A 27506-nucleotide genomic window follows, 5' to 3' on the forward strand; every position below is an offset into this window, starting at 1 on the left:
TGTGTCAAAAAAGTTCTTTAAGATTCTGTGAAGAATTTTCCTTTTAGCATGCTTTAAGAGGGAAAAAATGGGAGACAGAATTTGACATTCTGCTTGGGGGGGGGGAGCGTATTCCACCATCCGGCAGCTATAAAGACTCCTTTATTGCCCTTCTTTGCCCAAAGCAGCTTGGCCCCTCCTCGCTCTTTTATTATACTTATTTAATTTTCCTTTTTTTTTTTTTTCCTTTTTGCTTGGGCACAAATAATAGTGCCCTGGATTACTAAGCTCAAATTAAATATCGCTGTTTAATGACTGAAACAATCATGAGCCTTTTGGACTCGCCCCCAGCCCCTTCCCTGGCCTTTCCCAAACACACTGTCTTCCAATCAATACACCCTCCGAGAGTCTCCTCAGTGACACCAAGCCACGGACCTACCCGGAGTGACTTCTAGTTACTGATTTGGAATGATTATTAACACACTGCAAGTAAAAGATCTTATCCACTGGAGAAGCAATTCTAAAAATACTGCCGTGTCCTTCAAACAATCCCCACATGAGTGTGTTAGTGTTCACCCACCCACCCACCCATTCTTTCTCTAAAATCTAGAGTCTTGCCGCTTTGTCTGAAAAATGGTTCCTTTCGTCTGGCCCCTCGAATGCCCCCTGATCCCCGTCCCTCTGTAATCACTGTGGGCAAATTACTCTTTGCTATTTTCTTGCTAGGCTTTGGGTTTAGGAGAGTTCAGATAACAAAGTTGACTAGTTCAGGGCTGAGCACACACTGGGCCCCGCAAATACACCGTCGGCCGGCTCTGGGATGAGGGCCGGCCCTGCTTCTGGGCCGCACCTGCCAAGATGCTGGGGGAACAGTCGTTTCTGGAAGCAGGCAGTGGGGACAGGGACTTCTTCAAAGCCGGCATCCATCCTTTTGCAATTAAAACAAGAAAGGGGGGGCGCCTGGGTGGCACAGCGGTTAAGCGTCTGCCTTCGGCTCAGGGCGTGATCCCGGCGTTCTGGGATCGAACCCCACATCAGGCTCCTCCGCTATGAGCCTGCTTCTTCCTCTCCTACTCCCCCTGCTTGTGTTCCCTCTCTCGCTGGCTGTCTCTATCTCTGTCGAATAAATAAATAAAAAATCTTAAAAAAAAACTTATTAAAAAAAATAATAAAATAAAACAAGAAAGGGGTGTTTACAGGCATTTGATCACTTTGGGTAGAGAGAGTCGAGTTTGCTGGTGAAGATTGGATTCCAGTTCTGGTGTCCTGCACCTGCTTCAAGTTGACTAATGACGATTTGAAAGAATGAAACTGCAGTCATTTTCAAAAGTTAAGTCATTCTTTTTGCACGAAATGGCTTAACAATCCCCCTAGTGGTCTGTTTCCTGTTACTGTGATTTAGGAACACACTCCTTTCCCAAACTGCCTGCTTGGTTTGTTTATAGGTTCATGGCAGAGGAAGGGCAAAAAAACAAAACCAAAACCAAAGTCGGACTAGAGCTGCGATGAGCTCCCACCGATTCACTCTCTCCGATGAAGCCCACCAGGTGCTGTCTGGTTTCCGGCCCAGAGGTGGGACTGCATCCTTCCACAAAGCCAGCCTCTTCTCTCGAGGGTGTTCTCTGAGCTGACCACCTCAGCCTTCTGGGGTTCATGCCCTCGTCACTGAAATCAGTGGATGGCTGGGGATATGATGCACTCAGGACTTCCAGCATCCGCAGTGCTGGCTTTGGGTTCCTGAAGGCAAAAGGAGTGAATCAAAGAAATGGTCTGTGCCCGTCTTACAGGAAGGTTTGGCCCAAACTGGATTATTTTAATCCTTTAGGAGAATTACCTTTACTTGATTAAAAACACTGTATGTTTTTCAAGTGTCCACAAAGAAAATGCCTGGTCATCATCCCCATCCCGTATTCAAGTCTTTTCTCTACTCTGCACACTAAGGGTGGTAAATCCTGTCTCCTTCAGTGTTTGCAGCTGCCGTGAACTGCTGACCTTCTCCTCCACTTCCCTCTAGGCCCCTGCCAGCACACGAGGCTGGCCAACACTGAGTTGGGGCCACCTAAGTATTTCAAGCTTTGAACACTGAGACGGGGGATATGCCATTCACCTGAAAGCTAGCTACATTTCCCTTGGCCATGCTCCCAGTCGCGCTCCTTTCCAGACTATGGAGAAATGGAATCCAGCACACACACTTATAATGGAAGAGGTTATGTAGTGTTGCCTCTTGGTAGCTCCGATGGGGATAGTATCAAGATTTCTTTTTTTTTTTAAGATTTTATTTATTTATTTGAGAGAGAAAGAGAGAGAGAAAATGAGTGGTGTGAGGGACAGAGGGAGAAGCAGACTCCCTGCTGAGCAGGGAGCCTGACACGGGGCTCGATCCCAGGATCCCGGGATTGTGACCTGAGCCGAAGGCAGATGCTTGCTTAATCGACTGAGCCACCCAGGCATCCCTCAAGATTTCTTATGTCATTGGGTATCCTTGTTCAGGCTGCTGTAACAAAATACCACTGACTTGGGTGCCTCATAAACAGCAGAAATCTATTGCTCACAGTCCTGGAGGCTCTAAGTCCAAGATCAGGGTGCTAGCATGGTCAGATTTTGGTGAAGGTCCTCTTCTGACTGCAGACTTCTCACTGTGACTTTACATGGTGGGAGGGGAAGGGGTCTCTGCTCTGTCTACTTCATAAGAACGTTAATCTCACTCATGAGGGCTCCGTCCCCACAACCCAATCACCTCCCAAAGGCCCCACCTCCTAATACCAACCCACTGGGGGTTCAGATTTCAACATATTTATTCTGGGAAGATATAACATTCAGAGCATAGCACTGGAATATGGGAGAAGAAAAATATTAGATATTTACTAAATATGCATTTACAAAAAATGGTGCAAAACAATCCTAAATCCCTCAGCCCTGATCCACAAGAAGCTTACAATAGGAGGAAAAATTAACATATAAAAATGAATCCATTGCCAACTTCCATGAACTTCAGCCTTGAAGGTTTGCAGACTTGAAGGATATTTCTCCCAAATATCTAGACTATTGCCCTCAGTAACGCCTGGACTTGGCTTCATTTCCTTCCTTTCAGTTTCTAGACTCCTTCCAGATGCACAAAATCAACATTTCTTGCTAGAAGTAGCCCTAGGAGTCCCCGTGCCTCCTTTCATTTATTTGTTAATTCCTTTTAGCCTCGGTAGCAAGGAATAGTCACCTAACCATGCAACCATCCTGCTTGGAAATGTGCTCTGGTTCCCAATTATGTCATCGTGAAACTTCCTCTCCTTCATTTTGAGGCCCCTGAAAGGACTGGCTTTTCCATCAACCACCCAATAATATAATTGTCCCCTCACTCATACTCTAGCCCATAGTTTGTTCAACCTGTTTGCTCTTCCTTGAAGCACAGTTTAGGTCTTTACACCTACACACACCTCTCCCGCAGAGACAAATCCACCAAGAAGCTAGTGAAGCTCAGGCCTTGGGGCGCATCCTTGCATCCGCCATGTCTAAGGCCTCAGCCAAACTTTGCACTCGTTTTCTTAAGGAGGGTCCCCCAGAGTGTAGAAGCTTCAGGCCCCACAAAATTAGTACCTGCTCCAGCCCCTTTAATGTTTCACCCAGTGTGGACATCTACTCAGTCCAGAACCTTCTTAGGATTTGCACATATACCTGCTCGTTCTCTCCCTCTGTCCGAACTATATTATGCTGTGTGTATTGTCAGTATTAAGGAGTTTGAGGATTTTCCTCCCTGCAATTGTGTTATCTTTTCCATTAGATGATATAGTGATTCTGCAGGAGGAACTGTCTCTTCTTTATATTCTGTACCAAAATATGAGAGTCCTAGTTTCATATTTTATTTTATTTTTTGAAGATTTATTTATTTACTTGAGAGAGAGAGAACGTGCATGCACCCATGCGTGAGCAGAGGGAGGGCAGAGGAAGAGGGAGAGGATCTCCAGCAGACCCCTCACTGAGTGTGGAGTCAGACACAGGGCTCCATCCTGACCCTAAGGTCAGGGCCTGAGCTGAAATCAAGAGTCAGATGCCTAACCCAACTGAGCTGCCTAGGCGCCCCAGAGTCCTAGTGTCATATTCTAAACATACTACACAAACATTTTGACCAATTGCTTCTGAGGAAGTTTGAAATGGTTTGTGTGTTCATAAGTATCTATATTAAAGATTATTAGAGGCTAAAACTATAATATATTCTCAATACCAAGATCATTCAAATCAAAATCAAAATAAGCACACATTTATGGAACATGTTCACAGCTGTGTCTTTAAGCCCAGCATGGGTAGGTCGTAAATACTTCTTGAATTAATCATATGTAAGTCAGGCCTGGGGGTAGAGCGTGGAAATTGTCACCCACTGACTTACATCACTAAAGAAGCCGGGGGAATTTAACTGGCTTCTGGCATGGGCTGGATCTAGAAATCAATCTCTTCCTCTGTTGGTTCTACTTCTGTGTTGGATCCACTCTCAGGCAGGTGTAATTCATGCACTCAAATGACCTTTAGCACCTCTAACGCATCCTATTAGTTCAGAAGCCCCATAGTCGGGTTAAAAAAACAAAAACAAAAAGCACAAGCTCCTTTTCCCCAAACTTTCCAACCCGAATTGCAAAATCCAGTCTCATGAGGCCAACTTGAAGCACGACTTGTCCCTCCTGCCTTGTGCCTGGGTTGATGGACCAGAGCCAGGCTGCATGCACTCTGGGGAGTGGGCAGGTGGGAAGGAGGCTATTCCCCATTAGAACCACGTGGATCAGGAAAACAGAAGCAGGTGGTTTCCTAGCAGAAAATTGAGGAAGCCACTTCCATTTCTTTAGAGAAAAATCTGAAGAATAGTTACAAAGCAAGGGAAATCTTTACAAGCCTCTAGATGGAGAATAATTTGGTAGAACCACCATAAAAGATAGCTTGGGGTCATGTCGAGAAGTTGAACGTGTGCATTGTCTGTGAGCTGGCAGTCCCACTGCTCGGGTCTGTGCCCAAGAACGGCTTTCACTCACGCTCAGTGACCTCTGCAGCAGCATTGCACACGATATCTGTTACTTACTTAGAGGTGGAAAATGGTGATCGTCTACCAAGTTGGTTAGTGGGAAGGTAGCAGGATTAAATGCCCAAAGGACACCTTCCTAAATGACCCTTCTCCCTTCGGAAATGTATAAGAATTTGAATACAATATAACTTGCCCAAAGTTACATCATTAAGTGATAAAGCTGGAGTGGTCCTTGAACAGTAAGAGGCCAATGTCCATACACGGTCTCTCCACTAAGATTAAAACTGTTGTGATTTTAAAATACGTGAACTATACACATGCCTAGCTCTCTACATACTCATCCTTTATCATATTTGTATATATATGTATACATGTACACATGTGTGCATGGGCATAAATTCATATATACACACATATGCTTATGCACACACACATATATACGCACATGTACTCAAAAACAAATAAGATAAAAGAGAATGGGTAGAGAGTTAGGCGTGTATATAATTCACAGATACGTCTAACACATACACACAGCTGACACAGCTTCTTCGGGTACTGAGTCTTACATATTTACTACATGTTTCAACAACTTGTCTTTGAAGTATATGCCTAATAGAGATCATAAATCCAAGGACCAAATTTCCCTTCCAGTCTTGAACCTTGTTTAATTCTCAGCTTGCACTCAAGAAATATTACATTGTGACCATAATATTATAGGAAACAAACTAAGCAATTCAAAATCGGAAGTCACAACAAGTGAAAATTAAACTGGTGATTTATGGAAAACAGAGCCGATAGTCTATTCTATATCTCATCTCTTCTAACCAAGATAAGACTAGAAGAAAAAGAACAAGTAGATTACACACTACAGGAAGTATACTGATTACTGTAATCCTTCATACGGACATGTAATAGAGCAAAATCTGGCCCTTATGGTATATGTTTCTGAGGCAGGGTTGGGCAACTTAATATTAGCATTTCAACTCTAATTTTAAATTTCTTACAATTCAAATATCTACTGGATGCTCTTTTAGGCAAACCTATTACTATTTAAAATAAATTAGACCTCACATCTATTAAGTATGAGGACTCATTTGTTGCAATCTGTTAAAACAAATGGTACTAAATTTTCTATTTCTTGGTAGACGTAAGGAGGTTGAACTAAACTTACACTTTCAACATGCCATTCCACCAATGTGGTATCCAATGGTTGAATTCAAAATTAAATGAAATGAGACATATCTGAAAAGTAACCGCTGTACTTATGTGCTAATCACACCTCAAAGCATAACACTGCTTGTTGTTTGCTTTTTTTTTAAAAGAGAAGCAATAAAATCCTATTATGGATTAATCTCGTGCCAAATTTTGTTTTTTAATCAAATCTATTTTCAGCTAAAGAAAATACAAAATGCAAATGAGGGGCCTGATCCTCCAGATCTTGTGAACATGTAAGGGCTGATACACTTCAAAGATTTGTTTAAAAACTCATAAATTAAAATCCTCATACAACACAGCAAAACATACTTATTCGCAAACCTTTTAATTTCATATTCCATGTAAAGTTTTAGCCCAATAAAAATCTTTGGGGGAGAAGACTTTAAAATTCCTAAAATTAGATGTTTATAAATAAACACTGGTCTAATTTAATTTCTTACATATGTACCATATTCTTAGGCTGCAAGTGAGAATTCGGTTTTTCATGCTGTAAACAAAACCAAACAACAACAAGAACACCACATTGAAAAGAGGGCTCTCAAATATGCAGCCTCATCCTCTCCAGTACACACACCACTCGAACACAAAGGGTGGGTGAGTTCATGGAAGGGTTGTTTGTGTGGCATTCCCCTGTGTGCTTTCTCCATCTGGGATGAAATATTCATTAGCAGACCTAAACAAACTCTTCAGAACATTTTTATCTCAAAGTGAGAAAATGCTATTCAAACAGGCTGCTAATGAAGCCATCCACCATCTTGTTTGATGTTCTCCTAGTTAAAGAGTGCCCTGAAAGGCTTCAGGCGGTCCCTACTTTCAGTTGGCAACTGTTTCAACTGCTATAGGGCAATTGTGTAGCTGTAACACAGACTCCTGTAAAATGCCAACTCACATGCTGTAAATGTAAAATACAACAATATTCATGGACATCAACTATATAATAGTAGGTATCACATAAACTACCTTTTACTACATGAGATCACACTCATCATAACATATCATTATGAGGATGCTTCTTCTGAGAATTCAAAGCATAAGAAAGAACGCGATTTGGTTTCTGTCCTGAAGCCAGAGAACACAGAAAATGTTGGGAAATAAATGTATCCTGTTGATGAAATATGTAAATCAAGTCATTTGTGCATATATATTTCATAGGATATCTCAAACTGCTTAGAAGCAAATATGGGAAATAACTATATGATTTTGAAGATGTATATGTGTGTATTTACACAGGACTGTAAGTAAAATTGAAGTGTGTAAAATGAAAATTTGATACTATGATTGTAATGATTCAAAGAAATCTCAAGATGTTTTTATCATACATGCTATTACTATCTTTGTTCAATTGGACTATTACAGTTATTCAGATGATTTTGCCATGTTTGTGCCAAAGCCCATAGGTACTGTGTAGAAAGTCACTAAATGTAGTATTCTACACCCCGATGACACACAGGCATTTCAAGTTCGATATGTTAAAAGCCCAACTCAATATTTAAGCTCAATAAAATTGTCCCTCTTAATGCATTTTCTATTTCGATTCATGACAAACTCTCTGTCGTAGGCAAAATTCTAAGATATTCCCCAGTGGCAACACCAACCAGTGTCTGGATAGGGCCTGTGAATATGACAAGGTCATGTTCATGGGATCACTCCCATGATTATGGTACACTATGTGACAATGGCAAAGGGATTTTGCAGATGTAAAGTCCCTAACTGGTTGACTCTGAGTTAATCAAAAAAGAAATGAAGCTGGGGCAGGCCAGATATAATCAGGTGAGCCCTTTAAAAGAGGCTCTAGTAGTCAGAGAGATTCTCCTGCTGGCTTTGAAGAAGTAAGCTACCATGTTGGGAAAGGACCTGTCAGAGGGCCACGTAGCAAGAGACTGTGGATGGATTCTAGGAGGTAAGAGCAGTCCTTGGATGCCAGGTAGCAAGAGAATAGGACCTTGGTCTTACAAGGGCAAGGGACTGAAATCTGCCAACAACCCATGAGCTTGGAATAAGACCTTGGACTCCAGAAGGGAACACAGCCAGCTGCCACCTTGACTACAGCCTTGTAAGACCTGGGCAGAGGACCAGCTAAGCCATGCCTGGACTCCCCATGGAAACTGACATAATAAATGTGTGTGGTTTAAAGCTACTAACTTTGTGGTAATTTGTTAAACAGCAATAGAAAACTAATATATTATCTCCCCAGTTTCCCAAGGCCAGGCAGAAATCTTGGGCATCATCCTCACCCATTCTTTGATCATGATTATTCACAATCAATCTTACTTCCAAAATATATTTTTATTCCTCTTCCCATTATTTTCTGTCAGGTCTATAGTATTTCTCACCTAGATTGCTGTACTAGGTTCTCCAACTGTAGAGCCAAACCTCAGTAACCAATACTTCAGAATCTGAGGCCAGCATTCTCTTATTACAAAACTGATCAAGTTGCTCTCCTCCTAAAATACATTAGGATAACCGTTGTATTCTCAGTCTGATATTCAAAATTCTTTCTGATCTGACTACTACCCACCTTTGCCTGCCAGCCTCATCTTCTGGCACTCTCCAACTTAGACTTTGTGCTCTCTGGCCTTACCAAACGACTGTATTTCTCCACGCATGCTCATTCAAACCTCTGTGCTTTGCATAGACCATTCACTTGGCTCGAAACATCCTTCCTATTGTGGGCCACCTGGAAAACTTCCTCCTCCAGTCTTCAAGATTCTAATATCTTCACCTTATCCTTCATTTCCTCACCAAAGCCCTCCCTGGCCACCATCCACAGACCTGTAGTTCGCTTTCTCCTACAGTTTTTCCCATCAGACTTTGGGCATAACTCCTTCACTATTACCTCAACACAACATCATTTTTTTTAAAGATTTTATTTATTTATTTGACAGAGAGACAGCCAGCAAGAGAGGGAACACAAGCAGGGGGAGCGGGAGAGGAAGAAGCAGGCTCCCAGCGGAGGGGCCTGATGTGGGACTCGATCCCGGAACGCCAGGATCACACCCTCAGCCGAAGGCAGACGCTTAACAACTGCGCTACCCAGGCGCCCCTCAACATAACATCATTAATGGATTCCATGCTATCCTTCTTCTGCTGTCTTTTATTTTTTTAAGTAATATCTTCACCAATGTGGGGCCCGAACTCATGACCCCGAGATCAAGAGTGGCATGCCCTTCCATGCCTATCCTTTATCCGTAAAAGCTTCTTGAAGAGAGAGCCTCTATCTCCTTTCACGTTCCTTCATATCTCCACCCCTCACACACTGCTTGGCACATAGCAGGCAGTAAGCAAAAATTCACAAATGCAAAGAAGACATAGTAGAACCCACTATCATAGTCCAATATTATTTATGAGACTTCCACCTAGATTTGGCATTGTGCAACACACTATGAAACGTTTAAAAGGCACAATGAGTCAAGATCGTTAATTAATATTGCTGATGTAAGACAAATCACAGAAACACAAGCAGGAAGAAAACGAAAACAAACTAAAAACAAAAAAAGCAGACGTATTATTAAATTTGTGCTATGCACTGGAAAGGGAGAAAATTAATTTGGGCATTAAAATACACAGATCTGGATAAGAAGTATAAAACTTCACCCACAGATGGGAAAGACCATTATCACAGAAACTCATCCATTCCCTCTTCTATGCTGTGATGTGAAAGTCCCTGAGTGCCTACCATGTCCCAGACAGGGAGACAGGGTGCCAACAGAACAGGTCCAACCCACTTTAGCAGAACTTTGAGTGAAGATGCATTTTTGTTATTCTACCTTCTCTGAAAAGGACTGCTTGCCTTTACAAGTCTTTAAGGAATAATTCAGCATTTTTATAACACTGAAAAATAGAAGAAAATCCAATTGTTTAAACCAAATATCTAGGAATTGGTTAAATAAGTGGTATGGTTGCACAATGGAATATTTTAACTGATGCTAAAGGGGCGCCTGGGTGGCTCAGTTAGTTGAGTCTGCCTTTGACTCAGGTCATGATCTCAGGGTCCTGGGATGGAGCCCGGTCAGGCTCCCTGCTCAGTGGGGAGTCTGCTTCTCCCACTCCCCTCTGCTTACACCCTCTCACTCTCTGTTTCTCTCTCTCTTGAATAAATAAAAACATATTTAACTGATGCTAAAACTTAGTAGATCCTGAATATGATGAAATAATATTATAGTAGTCTCCCATTTCATTTGTGTGCAGTGTGATATTTAGCTTATGTTTGGCCAGAAGGGAAAATCTTTAAGAATATATACAAGCGGAGCCGGGACAGCTCAGTCAGTTAAGCGTGGGACTCTTGATTTTCGCTCAGGTCATGATCTCAGGTTTGTGAGATCAAGCCCCGGATTAGGCTCTGTGCTGAGTGTGGAGCCTGCTTAAGATTCTCCCTCCTTCTCCCTCTGCTCTTTCCCATTCTCGCTCTCTCTCAAAAAAAGAATATATACAGGGGCGCCTGGGTGGCTCAGTCGTTAAGTGTCTGCCTTCGGCTCAGGGCATGGTCCCAGGTTCCTGGGATCAAGCCCCACATCGGGCTCCCTGCTCCGCTATGAGCCTGCTTCTTCCTCTCCCACTCCCCCTGCTTGTGTTCCCTCTCTCGCTGGCTGTCTCTCTCTCTGCCAAATAAATAAATAAAATCTTAAAAAAAAAAAAGGATACATACTAATGTATTAACAGTGGTATCTGGTTGTTGGACATAGAGCTTTGTGTTTATTTGGAATATTCTTTTTTTGATCATATTTAAATTATTTTTCCTTAAATTCCTCTAATTTTCCTATATATTTAGTTTTGAACAGAATATATTAAAAAAAGGAATTTCTGCTAAAAAAAAATAGCATGAATGGAGCACCTGCGTGGCTCAGTCCAACTAACGAAGCGTCCACTCTTGATTTCAGCTCAGGTCGTGATCTCAGGGTCATGGATTGAGCCCCATGTTGGGCTCCACACTGAGCATGGAGCCTGATTGAGATTCTCCCACCTTCTCCCTTTGCCCCTCCCTGCTCACACGCTCTCTCTCTCAAAAATAAATAAAATAACACTAATGTTTTTCCTCCATACATGCATGTGGCCAGTAGGAGATCAGTGTTCTTGTAGACAAACTTTAGATAAGTGGTCATCATTCAACAAATATTTACTGAGTACTTACTACGTGTTAGGCCTACTACTAAATTTTGGCAGTATACTGGTGATACAATTCCTCACCTCAAGAAGTTCACAGTGTGGAGTGGAAGAAGACTCTTGGAAGATGCAATGTAGTGTAGGAAGGCAAGGCCACGTATATAGGAGCATGATGCCTGGGATGGGGAGCGCTGGGGAGGCTTCTCAGAGGAACTAACACTTAAATTGAGCCCCAAAGATCAAAAGTCAGGATATTTCTTAATACAAAAAGTAACGAACACCTTCCTTCCTTCCTTCCATAGTTCATGAAAACCAAAACGAATGACAATGCGTACTGACTCAACTGAGGCCATTAACATAGACTCTTAGACGTCCTGAGTTCACCAGTTCGAGGCTGGGGCTGGTGGTGGTTCTCAAGTGGTTGGTAGTTCCTTCTGTGTTTGCAGACAGCCCCACCAACAGAGAATTTTTAAGGCTCCCATGCACACTTTTGGCAGGTGCATGCATCTTCAATCACTGAATTCTTACTAAAAGTCTAACCTAAGTTCCTCTTACTATAGTTTTGAATTACTGCATATCGTTGTGTCATCTGTAAAATACAAAAGAGCTATTTTCTCCATACAATCTTTTATTCAACGGTTTGCTTGCTTGTTTGTGTTTAAGGAGCCCCCTGGACCTTTTCTTGAACCCTTGTAATTGTCACTCCTTTCACCCTTCCTCATAGGACTGACTTCACCTTGTTTTTAACTAAGTTTCTTCCACCCTCTTCAATATAGCCACAGTCCTCTCAGAATACTAAAATCTAATGGAACCTAATACCTAGACTCTGCAAAACAAAATATTGCTTTTCCAGCTCTTCCACATAATGCCTCTATTAAACATATCCAGGTCTTATAGAGGAAAATCCACTCCGCTTCTTGGTCATATTCAACAGCAGTCCAATACGATTTTGCTTCTATACCTTATTTCTACTGACTTATGCCCCCATCTTACGTGAGGCAACCTTGTTAGCAACCTTCATAGCTATGAATACAATGCCAGCTTTTAAAAATATTCTTTAGGTAAAATTTACATAGAGTAAAATGTGTAGATCTTAAGTGTACAAGTTGGTGAATTTTGATAAATGTGTACATCTACATAACAACATGCCAATCAAGATAGGAGTATTTCTAAGCAGCCCAGAGAGTTCTTTTGTGTCCCTTCTAATCAATTCTGTGTTCCTCTTTCTATAGCCATAGATTAGTTTTGCCCATTCTAAAACTTTATATGAATGTGAGGATACTCCGTGTATGCCTTCTTTCGCTTAAGATAATATTTCTGGGATTCATCTATGTCGTTGTGTCTATCAATACTTTGTTCCTTTTCATGGCTGAGTAATATTCCATAATATGAATATATCACAATTTATATATTCATTCCCCTATTTATGGTTTTTCCTAGCTTTTGGCTATTATGAATAAAGCTGCTATGAGCATTCTTATTCAAGTAAAATGTCTTTGGCCATATAAGCTTTTTCTCTAAGATAAAGACCCATGAGTGGAATTGCTGGATCCTAGATCAGTGTATGTTTAACTATACAAGAAACTGACGGTAAATTTTCAAGAGGGGCTGTGTCCGTTTACATTCCCAACAGCAATGTATGGGAGTCTGAGCTTCACATTCTCACCACTTAGAAACTGTCAGTCTGACTAATTTCAGCCATTCTAGTGGATGTGAAGCAGTGTTTGGCTGTGATTTGTTTTTCCCGATAGTTAATGTGGTTGAGCATCTTTCTATGTGGTTATACGTCATTCATATAGCTTTCTTTGTGAAGTGTCAGTTGAAGATTTTTGCCTGCTTTTATAAATTAGGTTGTGTTTTTTCTCATTTATTTGTAGGGCTCCTTTATTGATTCTGGATCAAGTCCTTTGATGGATATGTGTATTGTGCATAGTTTCAGTCTGAGGCTTGCCATTCATTTTCTTCGTGGTGTCTTTTGAAAAGCAAAATTTTGATTTTGACGAAGCCCGCTTCATCAACTTTCTCTGATACCTCGTGGTTTTTGTGTCTTAAGACATTTTTTGCCTCCCAAAGTTCACAAAGTTTTCTTCTAGAAGTTTTGAAGTTTTAGATTTTATATGTTAGGCATATTATTCCTCTCAAATTAATTGTTTAGGTGTGGCATGAGATAGGAGCCAAGGTTCGTGAGTTCACTGGTTGTTTTGCACACCTGCAGTTGTTTTTAGTAGAATCTGTTGCAAAGATTTTTCTTTGCTCGTTTAACTGCCTTGGCATTTTGTTGTAGAGCAATTGACTGTAAGTGTGGGTCAGTTTCTATCTTCTGTTCCATTGATCTGTGTGTTTACATCAAGCCATATCATCTTGATTACTGGAGTTTTATAGTAAGTCTTTTTAAAATTTTTTTAAAAAGATGTCATTTATTTATTTGACAGAGAGAGAGAGCACAAGCAGGGGGAGCAGCAGGCAGAGGGAGAGGTAGGCTCCCCGCTGAGCAGGGAGCCCCATGAAGGACTCGATCCCAGGACACTGGGATCGTGACCTGAGCCGAAGGCAGATGGTTTACCAACGAAGCCACCTAGACGCTTTATAGTAAGCTTAAAATCAAGTCATCTGAGTCCAATTTTGTTCTTCTTTGTCAAGATTATTTTTTCCACATCTTTAAAATCATATACTGTTTACTACAATAAAGTATAACCCTTGAAAAAAGTCAATTTTAATAAATGAACAGTTCCAAGATGCTTCTTTTAGCCAATAAAACCACCACCAATACGATCCCTCTTTGCCCTGAGGGCCCTGCCAAGTCTGTTTAAATACATTAGCAGCCTTATATTCCACATTGATATTTGTACATAAAACCATTCAGGGATGTGTGTGAAGAGAACAGACACTGAGTCAAATTTTAGAATTTCACTTAAAAATATTTTAAGAAGCAACTGTGATGAGAGAGCCAAGTGGCAATGCTGATGTGCTATTGCTGAAGGGAGTATTTTACAACTTCGGCAAATGACACACCTATTTTTGAGGCTAAGATTAACCTCTTTATGGAATACAAGGTTACATATTTGCAAAGAGATTTAAAGAATGCTGAAAAACTATGCTTGTTAATAATGGGATGAATAAATAGACAACTTAAAAATAGGATAACAAAAGGTAAGAACAGAATCTAATTTTCTTTCACATACCTCAAGGAAAGGATAATATTTAATAAAAATGATCTGGTTGATGAGAAAGAGGCAATGCTACCAATAAAAATCAGACATATGGTGACCTAGGAAAATGGAATGGCTTTTCTTTCCCCTCGCCGCAAGCCCAGTACAATAGAAGCAGTGACACACTCGCCCCACCAAGTGTCTCCCCTCCTCCTTCTCTCCCAAAGGGACTGTGGACATTCTGGCAAGTCCATCAAAGTATCACGTGCAAACACGAGGGGCCCAGAATGTTCGTCTTCTATGCAGTACAAAATACCTCACTGGAAGTTTGTTTTAATCACGAGAAGGAAGTAGAGTGGAGCAGCTAATAAGCTTTCGAGCCTGACACAGTCTCCATTCTGTCATTTCACTGTGTAATGTTGGGGAAATTACTTAATCTATTTGAACGCATTTCCTCTCAAGGTTGTTGAGAGGATTACATTAAATAATGTGCCCTTGGTCACTGCCTTGGACTCCCAAGTCATCAATACTAGCTTCTTTTCCAGATTTTTCCCAAAGTAGGTGAAGCAAACACTTAAAAAAACACATATGCCAAAATAACCACATAGTTTATAAATTCAGCGTTCTCAAAATTACTTCATAACCATAATGTTCATCATGTCCCTGAATGCCAGGAGTATGAAATAGCAGAAAGGGCGTACTAGAATGGGACCCAGCAGCCTGGCTTCTATCTGGGCGCTGCCTCTATGTGACCGTGTGATCTTCAGCAAATTACTTACCCCGGAGGCTCTCTAGGTTCCTTTTCCATAAAATGAGGGGATTGTTTTAAGAGAATCTCTAAGACTCCTTTTCGAATCTACGATTTTAAGATTTGGTTAAGCAATATGGTTGCTACTGTGCTCAGCTCTGACAAGTCAAATATTTAGGATAAAATATCTCACATATCCTCACTCCACTCTAGCACTAGGGGAAGGTGCAAAGTTACGGCAAAATAGGCGCCAGAGTCACTTAACCAATCTCAATGCTTTGACAGAAGAACTCTTGCTAGCTGTAAGACGTTACATTTAGTATGGCAAAAACAAATGTCTCCAAACAGGTCACCGAATGTTACTCGGATTGGCAGGAAGACATGGCCTCTGAAAAGTCTCAGGTTCATCCCCCACCATAATACCTTTATCATCACTTGGACTAAAGAAGTCTCCTAACAAATTATCATATGAAACCTTTCTTCACTAATCTCAGTTATAACAGCTACAACTTAACGGCGGTGTCTAGAACAGTCTGGATATTAACGTTTAAATCCTGGATGAATCGGACGAGAAAGTTTCCTCATCTTTCTGTGTTCTCACTTGAACGAATAATGCCTATGTTTCATGGATTCTAAGATGCGTCTATTTTTCAAATGTTAAGATCTTGAAATTGGATGCATCTATAGTCAACATGTTTGGAAAACACTGTATCATAATTTGATTAGCAATACTTTTTCTTTCTTAGTAAAATTAATGGTGAGTCTTAAAAGCAATGAAATCTTAGATTGAGTTAAATACAGTAAATTCCTGCCAACCTAATACAGGGATTTTTGTAAGGCTCTGATGAAATAAATGATCTCCAAAAAGTCTTTTCTATTGTAAACAGGAGAATGGACCGACCATTGTCTAAAGTGCTTAGTCCCTAATGTCTTTAGAAATCCCAGATGAACGTAAGATCTCATCATTAGATTGATTCCCCACGCAAAGTGAGCAGATGTGCTAACGCAAGCCAAGATAAAACCATACTGTTATGATTCTCTCATTGACCAAAGCAATCAAAAAGTGAAATACATAGATTCTTTTTATCAATCTTCCCCAAATTATGCTTCATTCTCAGAGATAAGTGAAATAAAAAATTTAATAAACTCAAGATCAGTTATAATTCAAATCAATATATGTATATAAAATGGATAAATATCTATTTATTTATAAAAATAGAGACAGCAAACTCAGCAAACCTTATGTATGCCAGTGCATATGTCCGCATCAAACAACCCACCTTTGCAAACGATAGCCTTATGATTTTTGTCACAGTTAAAACATTTCTTATACTCGTCTACGCACTGTTTAAAAAATAATGCCTAAAAATTAATCTTTTAAAAAAATTAAAGTTCTTTTGCAACCAATTTTTTTTCCCTTATAAAGGGTAATACATGCTGCTTATAGAGAATTTGGAAAATGCAGAAAAAGGTAAATAAAAAGTTTAAATCTCACCACTTCGAGATAATTGCCATTAAAATTTGAATGTATTTTTTAGTCTTTTACATAGTACTATATACGTTAGTGTAAAATTAGAATTAGTACTGGCATATGTGCATACATACAAAGTTTATATCAATATTTTTCACTTATGCTCATTTTATCATGACCATTTTCGCATCCTTAAGAGGTGGATCGGAACAATCTGGAAAAACAAAACACTGGATCCATACTTGACTACACATTGATTCTTGACTCTTGGTTGAACATCACACTTGCAGAAATTCTAAAACAATGTGATGGCCAGACCCTACCCTCAGAGATTCTAAACGAGTTTTTCTGGAATGCGATCTAAGCGTGAGTTTCGTTTTTGTTTTTTTGTTTTTTTCCTCATGTAATTCTAAGGCATAGTCCTGGACGAGAACTATTGCTTTACATCAAGATAAATTTCAAATAGATTAAGAAATGATGGTTAAAAAAAAAAAAACCTGTGGAAATAGTGAATAAAAATATAACTGTATATGTAATCTTAGGGTACTAAAGAACACTAAAGGCAGAAACATCAAAGGAAAATATTTGTATATTTAGCTACATAAAAACCTTTAAATTTCTGAATGCTGAAAATATCACAAACAAAACCAAAGAGCAAATCGCAAAGTGGGAAAAATATTTCCAATATATATTACAGGCAAAGCTCTTAAGGAAAAGATGAAGAACAGAAAAGGTTAGGTATAGGTAAATCACCTAGAAAAAAAAGTCCCTACATATATGGAGATAAAAAGCATTTCCTTCTTAAATGACAAACAAGCTGATCTTCCCTTCAGAATGTATTCCTCTTTCCCTGACTCTTCCCCTGCCACTCATAACTCAGGGGTTTACAGTAGCACTTACATTCATACCCTGAAGCTTTACCTCATTAAAAAAAAATCAAACTCTAAGCAAATATATTAAAACTAAAATATGAATACATAAAGAGGAAAGTCACACTGACACATAAAGGTCTCATAAAATCAGATGCAAAGGAACGTAGCACCACTTTATTACTGCCTGAGTCCAACTCTGCACAGGTTCAACTTGCAATAAAAGGAAGTCTTTTCAATCTTCTGGAGTGACTTTACCCTTATTAGAATGCATACTCATTATTTTCTGATTACTCCCCTCCATAAAACATTCCATTTTGTACCTTGGTTTCCACACCCCTTGTACAGTATTCATATTTTATCTCTAAAGATTGTAATAAATCACTTCAAACACAATAACCCGTTTAAGAATGGGTTTTATAGGCAAAAAGGCACACCTTGAGTGATGTGATTGCAATCCTCAGATGCTCCCATTCTCCCCCAAGCCCATATTACCCAGTGAGCACACAAATGATACAGGAGCACAGCAGAGACTACCACAGGCTGAACGAGCCAACTCAACCCAATGGGGACTTCCTGGTTGCAGGATGTAGCCATAGGAACCCTTTGAGATGTTTTGTTTTATTAATTTGGCTCCTTCTATTTCTCACTAGTGCCAACACTTTCAAGATAATGCAGTTTAGACATGTCACAGCTGCTGAAACTCAGCATAAGCTTAAGCTGACAGTGGTGTGTCATCAAGCACCAGAAAGGCCAAAACAACATTATGATAAAGAGCAGAAGTATGAAAAAGAAGAAGACAAAGGGCAGGAAATATTGCCTTACCGACTTAAAGCAGAGCCCTGGGGGGAAACATCTGGTTCAGAGCAAACAGTGATCCTTTCAGCGCAGTGAAGGGGTCTTGCTGGAGCGAGTGAAGGCTGACCACATGGGAGAGACGGAGACCCAGAAACTAAAGACCAGGCAGCGACGTGTTGTTCTCTGTAAGGGAATTTCGATATTTAAGGAAGGGAGACATCTATCATCTTGAAATCCAGATAGGAGCTGTAATTTGCGATTTTTACTATTGTGTGTAAAACCCGACCTATGTCGGAACACCTTCTCTTTGAGTTTTCAGGTTAAGTTTACGAACCATTTTATACGCGTTGAGGAACAATCAGAGGTAGATCCTCCAGGGGGTTAAAAGTATTGTTAGTTTGGAAATACTAAACGTTAACAACTATTGACTATCATTTATTTCTACAAAACTATTGTCCTTACAAAAGGAAATAAAGAATATTACAGTTTACTATTTGATGAACTTCAGTTTTAGCAATCTCTGTGTCTGAGGAAAAACCACTTCTCACTTAAAAAATTCACCTTCTCCTCCCCCCCCCCCAATAAACTTTTTACAAACACTCTAACTTCTGGGTAAGTCTTAAAAATTATCTTCTGAAAGATCTATAAGGCTCACAGGCTAGGCAAGAGATTTAAAAGTTTATTTTGTGTGGGTGTAAGTTGGAATGTAGTCGTGTGTAAATTAGATAGAATCTTGAACGTATTCCAATCACGCCTACTTTCTGTTCTAACCACATATGTATGATTATTTAAAGCAAACACTTTCATCTCACGGACATTTAAATATTATCTCCATGAATGAATAGATTAGGAAGAACCTCAGGTTCACTGAAAGTTTTGCACACAACCTTCAGGTCTGTAAATAAAGAACATTGTATTGAGTAGGCACGAGCACCATATATAATCTTTACAGCAATCCCATGAGTTAGTAATATTAAAACCCATCCCTCACATCTGGCCATTCCTCACTCTATTCAGGAGGACCCCTTCTCTGTGCTAAAAGAATCACTATTTGTTCCAAAACCAGATTACATATAAGAAAATCATCGAAACATGGCAGAGTCAGGATTTGAAATCAGTCTGTTGTGCCAAAAAGCCCCTTTTCTTTCCAGTAGATCATAATACCTCCTAAATATAAAAGAATTCAGCACCTTTTATACCTAACCAGCTATACTGTAAAGCACTTACTGGCAACAAACCTGAAATATAAGTGACACATAAAGCAAACATTCAAAATAATACAACTGACTTTGAATGCACTTTTCAGAACAAACACGAATCTTGTCTTTCCAAGACAGCCTCAAGAAGTGAGAGATCTGAATATTTTCATTCTCCAAACTGCCTAAAGTTTCTACCCTTTTAGAGATCCCAGATTTTTTAAATTTTTATTTTTTTTACAGATTTTATTTATTTATTTGACAGAGAGAGAGAGGGAGAGAGCATGAGCCAGGAGGAGAGGCAAAGGGAGAGGGAGAAGCAGATTCCTTGCTAAGCAGGGAGCAGGATGTGGGGCTTGATCCCAGGACCCGGGGATCATGACCTGAGCCAAAGGTAGATGCTTAACTGACTGAGCAACCCAGGCACCCCGAGATCCCAGATTTTTAAAAATCTTATCAGACTGGGGCTGTAAAACTTCCAAAAATATATTGAATGATGATTCTACATCAGGAAATTTGTTAACACTACTCACCATATTAATAGAACAAAAGAAAGATTGTACTATCGTATTCTTAGATGCAGGAAGGATTAGATAACACATCCAACATCCATTTTAAAAAATGTATTTCATTTAAATTATGACACGGTAAAATTGACTTTTTTGGTGCGCAGTTCTTTGAATGTTAATACATGTATAGATTCAATGAAACCACAACCACAATCAGTATAGAGAAAAGTTCTATTACCCCTCAAAAAGTCCTTGGCGTTACCCCTTTGTTGTCATACCTTCCTCCCACCTGGCAACTACTGATCTTTTTTTCCATCACTACAGTTTTCTTTATTTGAAAATGCCATCTAAATGGAATCATACAATATATGACCTTTTAAGATTAGCTTAAAAAAGATTTATTTATTTATTTGAGAGAGAGAGAGAAAGAGTGAGGGGAGGGGGAGAGAGAGAGAATCTCAAGCAGACTCCCCACTGAGTGCAGAGCCTGATGTGGGGATTAATCTCACAATCCATGAGATCACGACCTGAGCTGAAACCAAGAGTCAGGCACTTAACCAACTGAGCCATGCAGGTGCCCCAAGACGAGCTTTTTTTTACTCACCATAATGTTTTTTAGACTCATTCAGGTTGTGTGAACCAATAGCTTGGGGTTTTTGTTTTGTTTTGTTTTACTACTGGTAGTATTCCTTTGTATGGGTATATTATACTTTGCCAATTCAGGACATTTGGGTTTCCAGTTGTTCTTGATTGTGAATAGAGCTGCCATAAACATTTGTGTACAGATTTTTGTAGGAATATAATTTTTCACTTCTCTAGGGTTAATAACCAGAAGTGGGGTTGCTGGGTCATATGGTAATGTATTTAACTTTATAAGCAACTGCAAAACTGTTTTCCAAAGTGGCTGTACCATTTTGCATTCCCACCAGCAATGTAGGAGAGTTCTAGTTGCTTCACATCCTTGGCAGGACTTAATATTTTCAGTATTTTTATTTTGGTCATTCTAATAGGTACATAGTGGCTATCTCACCATGATTCTAATTTACAGTCCCCTAATGGCTAATTATGTTGGACACCCACCTCTTCGTGTGCTAATTTGTCATCTGTATATTATCTTTGGTGAAGTGCCTGGTGAAGAATTTGGTCCATTTTTTTTAACTGGGTTATCATCTCACTGTAGGGTTTTAAGAGTTCTCTATACACTCTTTATGTAGAGTCCTTTATTAGATATGTGATTTCCAAATATTTTCTCCCAGACTGTAGTTTGTCTGTTCATCCTCTTAACAGTGTCTTTTGTGAGCAAAAGTTTTTAATTCTAATGAAGTCGAATTTATCAATATTTCTCTTGGGGTTTGGGCTTTTGGTGTCTAAGAACTCTTTGCCTAACCTTACGTCACAAAGATTTCATCCTATGTATTCTAAAAGTTTTACAGTGTTATGCTTTACATTTAAATTTTGATTAATTCTGAATCAATTTTTGTATAAGATGTGAGGTTGCAGTTGAGATTATTTTGCATATGGATGTCCAATAGTTCCAGCAGTTTGTTGAAAAGGCAGTCACTTTTCCACTGAATCGCCTTTACTTTCTCTCTGCCTCCTCTTATATTTTTTGGAAGAGATTGTGTAGAATTGGTGCTATTTCTTCTTTATATGTTTCATAGACTTCACCAGTGAAACCATCTGGGCCTGGAGATTTCTGTTTCTGAAGGCTTTTAAACAAAAATTCCTTGTAGTTACAGGACTATTTTGGACATTTAGTTCACCTGGAGTGGGTTTGGGTAGTTTGGTGTTTGTAGTAATATGCTATGGGTCCTAGGCATCCCTGTATGCCCTCATTGGGTATGCCAAGATGCAAAGCTCTAACCACTCTTTCTCTGGGCCCGTTCTCAGGGCTGTGTTTGCAGGGAGTAGGATGAGGTAGCATTTTCCTCTCAACACAGTGCCAGGATTTTTTGTTTGTTTTGTTTTTTTAGAGAGAGAGAGTGGGGGTAGGGGGACAGAGAGAGAGAAAAAGCATCTTAAGCAGGATCCATGCCCAGTGTGGAGCCTAACTTGAGGCTCGATCTTATGACCCTGAGATCATGGCTTGAGCTGAAATCAAGAGTTGGATGCTCAACTCACTGAGCCACCCAGGCATCCCCATAGTGCTGGTTATAAAAGGGATAAATTTCCCAACTTTGGTGTTCCTTGGGGCCACATGAATCTCACTGCATGTGTAATATCAATCTAGTCCCACTACCGACTATACCTATTGCACCAGTGGATTTAGGAGTTATGTGTAGCCAACCAACAGGAAGCTCATGATATTTGCTATACTACGAATAACAAAGTCCTTCATCTCTGACCTAGGAGTCTCGTGTGCTCTGCAGCCTTTATGAAGCAGTAACAGGTTAACTAGTTAGCTTGTAAAGAAAAGTAAAATATTGGACTCTTCATAGTTCTTGACATACACTTTCCAGAGAATAAGTTATTAAATCTAAATTGTCATATTTATGTAGAGGATTTTTTTTCTTTGCAGTAGTTCCTTATTGTTCTGTTAATGTCTGCCGAGTCTGATACCTCCTCTTTAGTGACAGATATTAGTAATTCATGTCACCTTTTTTTTCCTTTGTCAATTTTGCTAGAGGCTTATTAATTCTATTGATCTTTTCCAAGAACCAATCATTGATTTTTTCCATGGATTCCTGTAATCAAGTTCATTGATATCTATTCTTATCTTTTATTATTTTCTTTCTCCTGCTACTTTGGGTTTATCTTTTATTTTCTTTTTGTTTTCTTAAATTAAAAGCTTAGATTTTTGATTCAAGACTTTTCTCCTTTTCTCTATAAGCATTTTGGTTTTGAAGATTTTATTTAAAAAAATTTTTTTTAATTATTTTTAAAATTAAAAAAAAATATTTATTTGCGAGAGAGAGCATGAGCAGGGGAAGGGCAAAGGTAGAGGGAGAAGCAGACTCCCTGCTGCTCAGTGGGGAGCCTGATGCAGGGCTTAATCCCAGGACCCTGAGATCATGACCTGAGCCGAAATCAGATGCTTAACTGACTGAGCCACCTAGGCATCCCGAAGATTTTATTTTTAAGTAATCTCTACACCCAATGTGGGGCTTGCACTTACAACCCTGAGATCAAGAGTTGTATGCTCTACTGACTAAGCCAGCCAGGTGCCCCTCCTTATAAGCATTTAATGCTATAAATTTATTCCTAAGAAATATTCTTCCTTCCATACATTTTGATATGGTGTACTTTCATTTTGTCAGTCCAAAATATATTTAGTAAGCCACCGTTAATTTAAAAGTAGTTTTTCAAGTATTTGTAGATTTTCTAGCTATCTTTTTGTTATAGATTATGATCAGAGAGTGTATTGGCATAATTTCAGGTTTTTTTAGACTTTTTTATGGTTTATTACCCAGGTCATGGTCTATCCTGATGAATGGTCCATGTGTACCTGAAAAGACTATATCCTGCTGCTGTTGGGTAGAGTGCTCTATAAATGTCAAGCAGATCCCATTGACGGTGTTTTTCAGTTCTATATTCTAGCTGATTTTCTACTAGTTCTACGGATGACTGAGAGATGAGTGTTGAAGTCTCCAACTACAAATATGGGTTTGTCTATTTCTCCTTTCAGTTTTGTCAGTTTTTGCTGAATGTATTTTGAAGATCTGCCATTTGGTGTATACACTTAAGATTGTGAGTTCTTGGTGAATCAATTCTTTTATCTTTTCATCCTTTGTTTATCCCTGGTAGTTTTCATTACTCTGAAGTGTACTTTGGTATTAATAGTTATTCCAGCTTTCATTTATTATTGTTTGCATGTGTGTATCTTTCCTGTCATTTTATTTTAGCATTATACTTACATTTAAGTGAGTTTCTGGTAGATAGCATACAATTGGGATATTTTAAAAAATCTATTCTGACAATCTCTGTCTCTTGATTGCTAAATTTAGAACATTTACATTTAGTGTGATTGTTGATATGTTTGGATTTGGGCCTATCATTTTATTATTTGTTTTCTGCTTATTTTTGTTTCTAATTCCTCTGCTTCCCATTTCTTCTCTTCTTTTGGGTTATCTGAACAATTTTTTTTAGCATTCCATTTTAATCTTCATATTGTAATTTTGACAAAACATTGGTGTGTGTGTGTGTGTATAGTTGTTGCTCTAGGGATCACAATATATATTTTTAACTCTTCAAAGTCCACTTGGAATCACATCATGGGGAATGTAGAAATCTTACTGCCATGTTACCAAAACTAATTAACACAGTTTTGAAGATACTAGCAATAAGAGGGTAAAAACGAGAGGTAAAAAAGAGAAAGGAGAGAATAAATATGATCGCTATATGCAGGTGACACAATTGTTTGCCTAGAAAATACAAGAGAACCAGCTAGAAGATTATTACAACTGTTAGGAGAATTCAGTTAGATTGAGAGCAAAATTAAAATACAGAAATTGACACGCTTCATATGTAAAATAACCATTTGCAAGATACAATGAAAGAACACACTATAATACGCAGGGGGTATCATGAAATGTACAAAGTCTATTATATAAGGAAGTCCTCAAAAAGTGATTGACAAACACATAGTCACATTAAAGAAATAGAAAGGTATTTCATACCAGTTTCTTAGATCGCCATGAGAGCAACCACAGGTTCACAGTTAATGAAATGCTTTGCTAAGGAGCCGAAAAGATGAGCAACCATCTGTAGGATTAATATCCAACATGTTAAGGCAGTCAAATCTCCCTAAATTGATATCAAAATTAAAGTCATCGAACTAAAAACAGCAAACAAGATTTTTCTTTTGAAAATCAGAAAAGTTGATTCTAAAGTTCATATTAAAAACTGGTAGGTGCAAGAGCAGTAACAGGTAACTCTCCCTGCCAGACAGTATGGCATATTTTAAAGCTACAATAACTGAAACAGTGCGGTTCTACCACCCTGAACGCACCCGATCTCCTCTAGATCATGAATCAAAGAGTTCACTGGAACAGCCTTAAGTCCAGAAATAGATTAAGCAACAAATCCGTAAGGAAAAGGTAGAATACAAAATCCATTACATTGTAAAGGTGGGAAACCATCTGAAAAATATTAAGTTGGATTCCTAGTTCATATTTTTATAGCAAAATAAATTCTAGATGGATCAAAAACTTTAAACATATAAAAGACCAATCGAATCATTGGCCATAAGGCTGAACTTAATCTTGAATCCCTCTTCCCTCCCTAGAGGTCAGGCCGCTGTCACTGTGATTCAAAGCCCCAACTCCTTAATCACAGGGTTGGTCGGTCTTTCTGGTGTGGTCAGTCTTCATCCTGAGTCATCTCATTAGCACAAACTTTCAGGTTCCACCATGAATAACAAAGACACTTCTTGCACTCAGGACACTCCAAGAATTTACATCCTGGGAAGGTGGGGGGGGGGAGGCTGTAGTGCTGGGAAGAGGGGAAGAGGGCCAGGCAAATTTTTTATTCATTTTATTTTATTCCAAGTGTTTAGAAGCTAACTATAATAGCAAAAGAGTGGAAACCAACACTGTCCAGTGACAGAGAACTTATTTAAAAAAAATTAAAATACACCCATTTAATGGGATTCTATGCAACCAATGAAAAAAATGAGGGCAATTCTGTAGACTGGGATACAGAATAAACTGCCGAATGCGCATGACATTGTGTATGGTATACTATAATATGGCCATCTAGGAGAATAAACAAGAAACTGATAGCAAAGATTGGATCCACAGAAGGGAATGGACAGCTGAAAGAACTTAATTTTTTTACCCTTTCAACCTTCTGATTTTTGCATGACATGCATTCATTATCTGTTTAAGAATAAAACATTACAACATACTTGCACACTTCTCTGAGGATACTGAACATAATGTACAACTTAATCTTTGATTACTAAGAGCCATTGTTGCAAGTTACATTGAACAATAAAGCTCTAAGAGTCTATTCAGGCACACACGGCTGTTTTCATCCACACTAAATGATGGCTCACTAAATCACAGGCTCCTGTGATATGAGTTATTGTGATTTTTAATTTTTCTGACTTCTCCCAGCTACTTCTCACTACCATCAGCCTTCTTCCTCTAGCTGACTCAAACTTCTTTTAAACTGGTGTTTTTAATTCTTATGGACTAAGAAACAAGGCACATGGTCCTAATACTATATAGAGGAAAACTCCCTTTGACAACTTGAGGAAGCCTCTCATAATTGGTGAGTTTGAGAGATTAAACTTCATAACAACTACCTGACTACTCAAGATTTTTACACATTCTTGGTTCCATGTAACTGAATAAAGAACAGACAAGGCATTAAGTCATTATGGGAAGTCCTATGATTTAATTAATGCTATATTGCTAAGTACATGTCTGAAACTTTTTCAAAATTGCTTTCATTCATTAATTCAAAAAATATTTTTGAGTATCTAGTGTGCACCAGGGAATGTTCAAGGTACTAGGGATACAGGAACGAACAACAGAGACAATGGCCAAACTCCCTCAGAATTTACATTCTAACTGGGGAGAGAGGCAGCAGGCAGAGAAAAAGCGTAAGTACTATAACAAGAAAAGGGGAAATGTGGGGCACCTGGGTGGCACAGCGGTTAAGAGTCTGCCTTCGGCTCAGGGCATGATCCCGGCGTTATGGGATCGAGCCCCACATCAGGCTCTTCCACTATGAGCCTGCTTCTTCCTCTCCCACTCCCCCTGCTTGTGTTCCCTCTCTCACTGGCTGTCTCTCTGTCGAATAAATAAATAAAATCTTTAAAAAGGGGGGGGGGAATGTGATGGAGCAGTTAGGACAGGGTAGCAGCATAGACAGGATACCTATCAATCAGCATCTGATCAGAGAAGAACCACTAGGATATCATACACGCACGCCATTTTAATATAGAAAATAAGGGACTATAGGAGGCTGTTCTTTTTTGTGTTAGGCAGGTGGGAAGGGAAGATGGGTGTGAAGTGGGGGAACTGCCAGAATGAGTGGAACCCATGGGGATTCATGCCAGTCTCTCACTGCCTCCAAGCTCAATGATGGGGCTGTGCCACAGAACCCGGCACCCTTTGTCACAGAGTGAAATACACACCTGGCCCAGAAGAAAATAAAGGAGGTGATCCAGTAGGAGCTGCCATTCCTGTGTGCCTGGTTTTTGGCCCACAGACCAAAAAGATAAGCCAGAAGATAAGTGATAATGTGGGTGAGCTGCAACAATGCGTGGCCTGCTTGGAACTTTCAATTATAAAAAGAAACTGGATCTGGCTACTTAACTTCTGCCTTTTAAATCTCACACCACACAACTCTTGTACCCCGCACGATCCTAAAATCATGCAGGGAGAATCAAGAGGAACGCATCTCCAGCTTAGCCACATTGGCACCATATAAAAAGCCACTACAGATGGTCAGAAGTCTCTGAAAGATACCTGAGCTGAGAACCTGGAGGGTGAGGATTCAGCCACACAACCATGCCAAGAT

General features: G+C 39.4%; 1 protein-coding gene across 1 annotated transcript in view; it reads right to left on the reverse strand.

Moving 5' to 3' along the window:
- Nucleotides 1-1299: 1299 nt before the first annotated feature.
- The window catches only part of GPR180 (G protein-coupled receptor 180), a 57294-nt gene continuing 31087 nt past the window's right edge, over nucleotides 1300-27506 (reverse strand). The window contains exons 10-11 of the transcript XR_006408892.3: nucleotides 18359-18514; nucleotides 1300-1716 (exon numbers count right to left, since the gene is read on the reverse strand). The gene's annotated coding sequence lies outside the window, so the exon portion shown is untranslated. The remainder of the gene's footprint in view (nucleotides 1717-18358; nucleotides 18515-27506) is intronic.

This window comes from Ursus arctos, unplaced genomic scaffold (assembly GCF_023065955.2).
Source record: "Ursus arctos isolate Adak ecotype North America unplaced genomic scaffold, UrsArc2.0 scaffold_10, whole genome shotgun sequence".
Taxonomy (NCBI): domain Eukaryota; kingdom Metazoa; phylum Chordata; class Mammalia; order Carnivora; family Ursidae; genus Ursus; species Ursus arctos.